The sequence below is a fragment of the Gossypium arboreum genome, chromosome 10 (assembly GCF_025698485.1).
Source record: "Gossypium arboreum isolate Shixiya-1 chromosome 10, ASM2569848v2, whole genome shotgun sequence".
Lineage (NCBI taxonomy): Eukaryota > Viridiplantae > Streptophyta > Magnoliopsida > Malvales > Malvaceae > Gossypium > Gossypium arboreum.
The window spans coordinates 114131972-114137296 of NC_069079.1; the positions used below are offsets into that span (position 1 = coordinate 114131972).

Genomic DNA, 5325 nt, shown 5'->3' on the forward strand with positions numbered 1-5325 from the left:
GCTTAGCACACATAAGAACTATGAACAAGATAGCAAATATTTAGGTATCAAATTAGCCATTTTCGCATGGCTTAATATATACACACATCTTCGAACATAATTGTATACAGTATAGCCTATACATGCCATATGTTCAAAATTTAACTTATAAAAGGACCAAAAATAGTCGATAGTGTGATAGACTTTGCTGACGATCCCCGAGTTCGTAACTTGACTCCAAAATCTATAAAATAGAGGCAAACATAAACACATACAGTAAGCTATCATAGCTTAGTAAGTCATTAGCAAATAAACAGCTCAATGTTATTATTAACTTAAACAATTAATTTATGCTATCATGAATCACATTTATTTTCAAACGCACAACTTCATATATAACATATACAAATTTTACCTTGACCGTATATACATGCATCATTTATCAAAATAACATACACTTTCAAATTTATAATATCAATGTATATATATAACCGAATATTTAATCTCTTATATACATATCTTCATAAATCAAACCTTAATATTACATTTTATACAATAGTAATATTTGACCGAATATGCTTCACCAATTCTCAAATATGAAGGCAGATACATTTCATTTGCACTGTCACATATACTTAACCTTTAGCCAATTATAGATCTTCATATATATATATATATATATATATATATATATATATATATATATATATATATATATACTCTCATTTACATCATAAATACATAAGTAGACATAAAGTATACTTCCACATATGCATACATATAGTTCACATTATCATGTAACATTTATATCATCAATTCAAACATTCAACTTACCATAATTTCATAACATAGTATAAATAAATACCTGAGCCTTTTAACTTGATTTTTCAGTCAATCTTAACTTATTATTGCCCGTTGAACCATTCGAAATTGAATAGGATACTCTGGTAATCACACATATCATACAATACCAACGGCCATGACGTGGTCTTACATGTAATCACATATCGATGCCACTGTTCCAAACAAGGTCTTACTCGTAATCACATATCGATGCCAACGTATTAAACGTGGTCTTACTCGCACACATATATCGAAACCATGGTATTACTCGAACATCACATACCGGAATCCTCTGTCATGACATATGTATCCTAAGTATTCCTAAGGTTCATACGGGGCTTTCGGACATCGTAACTCAGTCGAATCAAACTCGTAAGCTTAATTCCCAAGCATATACACATTCGGATATTATATATACAAGCTCATAAAATTTAAATCAGCATTTTACATTCACATATATTCAAAATTTACAGTATTTATTTGCTTATAAACTTACCTCGGACGATGAAAATCGGAACAGGACGGCTAATTGACAACTTTAGTTTTCCCCCTATCCAAAATCGATTTCTTTGGCTTTTGATCCAAACATATTCAAATTAAACTCATTCAAACATATTTTTACTCAATTTAATCCAAAAACACCTAGATGTACAAATTACCATTTTACCCCTGATATTTCACACTTTTTACAATTTAGTCCAAATTGCACAAAACACAAAACATGCAAAATTTGCACACACCATGCTTAGGTCGAATCTTCCTTATGTTCATACAAGTCCATACATTTCATTTATTTCACATTTTAGCCCCTCAATTTATTATTTTTACAAATTAACCCTAATTACTCAAAATCATCAAAAATTCCAATACAAAACATATCAATCCAAAACGTATCTTTCATAATTCATCAAATAACATCACGAAACTCAAATATTCATCAATTTCATAACTCAAAATATTCATCAAAATAAAAAAATTCAAGTATGGGCTTTGTACATTACATTGCAACTATCTCAAAAACATAAAATTTATCAAAAACCGAGCTAATTACATAAATTAATCAAGTTAACCCTTGAACGAAACTGTAAAGCTTTTATTCTTTGTTGTCTTTCTTTAATATTCGGCTATCTAAAAGATGAATGCATGTAGCTTTTGTTTTATGTTATTTTATTACATTAATTTATTCATTTACAATTTTAACATTTGTTATTTAATTTGTAAACTTTATATACTAAGCCTGCTACCGTCCATCGTTTATAATTATGCTCAAGTTGCATCTTAAATGCTTCATATTATAAAGACAAATTCAAATAAGCACTTACACAATTAACTAGTCACTTTTACATTTTACTTGATTAAGTCCTTTTTATTAAATCGGGCACCCAAATGCCAAAATTAAATCATGAAAATTTCACACATATAATTTCACACATAATAAAAATAGAAAATAATTTTTTTAAAATATTTTTCTGACTCGGATTCGTGGTCCCGAAACCATCGTTCCGAATAGGGTCTAAATCGGGCTGTTACATCTGCTCTCTCTTTCCTAATGATGGGATATTAGAAAAGATATCTTGTGTGTAATTTGGGACCATAACCCTAATATTTATAACCTTGGCATATTAGTTCTAATCAAATTCTAATTAGCCCATCATTAATTAGAATTTATTAGAACTTAATTACTAGAGTATTTACACATATTTGACTCATACTTTATTTAATAATTAAAGCTTAATAAAATTTTAACCAAATTAGATCACTTTTAATTTGGGCTAACCTATCATGATAGTAAATAATAATATGTAATTACCCTTATTATATATGTGATGTCCATATTTTCCAACAATCTCCCACTTGGACCACATATATATACTAATTACTCTATAATTACATGTCATTATATAACCTTATGAGCTCAAAATTTTACTATCATATCCAAAAGGTATTTCGAACAATCTCGTCCATTAATTATGTTAATATAAGTGATAAGACGCAATTTATACATATTTTTATCCCATGCTTAGCACATTTTTGGATGAACTGTCATTAGATTTGTGGAATTTGATGCTTTTAATCCTTTAATTTCATGTCTTATACTTAGGTGAGCATAGGAGAGTAAAAAGAGCGAGAAACAGGCCAAAAACGGAGAAAATGGGTTAACATGGGAAATCAACACGGCCTGGACTTCCTCACACGAGTAGACCATATTGCTGTGTCTATTTAACAGACTCTAACACGGTTTGAAGCACTTGCACACGGGCGTGGTACACGGCCATGTCCCTGTCGAGCCTAAGTCTAATTTTATTCGGAAAAGGACATTTTGGAGGGTTTTGAGGCATTCTAAAGCCTATATAAACACCCTAGAGGAGGATTAAGGGGGAGATAGGAAGTAGGAGGCAAGGAATTACTCGAAGAAAGCCAATTGATCCATCTCAGAAGCTGGATTCTCCTTCAAGACTGAAGATCTCCCTTCAATTTCCTTCAGGGGTTTTTAGGTTTTCTTTATGTTTTGTTATCATTATTCTTCTGAGATATTTTCTTTTACACATATGAACTAAATCCCCTAAATACCTATGGGGGATGAAACCTAAGACGGATCTTGTTATTATTTTCTGAATTATATGATAAATACTTGATTTGTTCTTAATTATGTGTTCTTAATTCTGGCTTTAATATTCCAGAATATTGATTCAAGTATTGATGTGCTTATTTAGAAGAGAAAAAGTCCCTATCTAAGATTAGATCTAGCATAACTAAGCAGAGTTGATTGCACCCCTAAACATAGGGCGACATAAATCTGTCGGATTAGGGTCAAACCTAATAAGGGAATCCATAGATCGAGTTAATGATACACTAAGGGTTTTAATTAGAAAGAGATTTCAATTAATCAACCTAGGGTTAGACATTGTTAGTCCCGAGAGAGATAATAATATAAATTAGGGATTTCTGCAAATCGAGTCAAGTGAATAAATTGTCTAATTCAGAGTCAAATAACAAGTGAGGTCTAGGTGGATTTTCCCTTGGGTATTGTCCCAATCAATCAGTTTTCCCAAAAGTATTTCCCCAATTTACTTCCTGTGCATTCTTAGTTTAGTTAATTAGTTTAGATAAAGCAAATCCCCTTTTTTTTAGGCTAGATAATAAAAAGAAGGTTAATACTAGTACTTTTAGTTCCTGTGGGTTCGACATTCCGGTCTTGCTATAACTATACTACTATTCGATAGGTGCGCTTGCCTTTATCGTGATAATAGTTAGTTTACAAGTACGATCAATCATAAATATAAAACTTATCACACACATCAAGTTTTTGGCATTGTTGTTGGGGAACTAAGATATTAGGAATGCTTAATTTTTATTACTTTAGCCATTTATTTTATTGCAATTTAAATTTTATTTTTAAAATTTTCTTTTATTTCCTTCTGACAGGTTTTTATAAGTTATGACTAGAAGAAACCCGTCAAGACCTTTATTTTTTGGTAGTAAGATCGAAAGCACAGCTCGCAGAAACTGAAGAGAAATAAGGCGAAGCCTACGATACATAGAAGAAGGGCAAGAGGACGATAGTCAAACTACAACCAAGGGGATGGTTGAAAATCAGAATAATTAGCTAACTCTTATTGTTGCCGCAGATCCAATAAATCAGAATCCTGTTCCTCGCACTATGTATGATTATGCTAAACCTAGTTTAACAGGAGCGAAATCGAGTATAGTTAGACCTGCTATTGTTGCAAATAATTTTGAACTGAAACTTAACACGATTCAAATGATACAACAGTTTGTTTAGTTTGATGGTTTGCAGGACGAGGATCCAAACACTCATTTGGCAAATTTTCTGGAATTCTGCGACGCCTTTAAGATCAATGGCGTTTCTGACGATGTCATTTGCCTTCGGTTATTTCCCTTTTCATTGAGGAATAAGGCTAAACAGTGGTTGAACTCGTTACCACGAGGATCGATCATCACTTGGGAACAAATGACCGAAAAATTTTTGCTTAAATACTTTCCGCCGACTAAAACGACTAAATTAAGGAATGATATTTCTTCTTTTGTGTAGATGGATCTAGAAACTCTTTATAATTCATGGGAAAGATACAAAGGACCTATTGAGAAGGTGCCCTCACCATGGGTTACCTCTATGGCTGCATGTTCAGACTTTTTACAACGGTGTGAACCCCTCAACAAGGTAACTTATCGAAGCAGCCGCCGGTGGAACTTTGAACAACAAAACACCTGAAAAGGCTTACAAATTTATTGAAGAGATGTCATTGAATAACTATCAATGGCAAGTCATGAGAATATAGCCAACAAAAGCAACCGGTGTTTTCAACCTCGACGCGGTTACTATGCTATCTAACCAGGTAGAACTTTTAAATAAAATGATTGATGGTTTGTATGGTTCTACTCAGGTACATCCAGTGATGAGGTGTAATTCAAATGGAGGAGGAGTACACGTAGAATATCAATCCTTCAACCCTAGCACCAAGGAGGAGCAAGTTCAATATA

At 32.2% G+C, this 5325-nt stretch overlaps 1 non-coding gene across 1 annotated transcript; it reads right to left on the reverse strand.

The window, feature by feature from the left end:
* Nucleotides 1-4843: 4843 nt before the first annotated feature.
* LOC128282777 (small nucleolar RNA R71) lies at nt 4844-4951 on the reverse strand. Its single transcript, XR_008273131.1, has one exon. It is a non-coding gene; the product is annotated as a small nucleolar RNA R71 (small nucleolar RNA).
* Nucleotides 4952-5325: the final 374 nt, after the last annotated feature.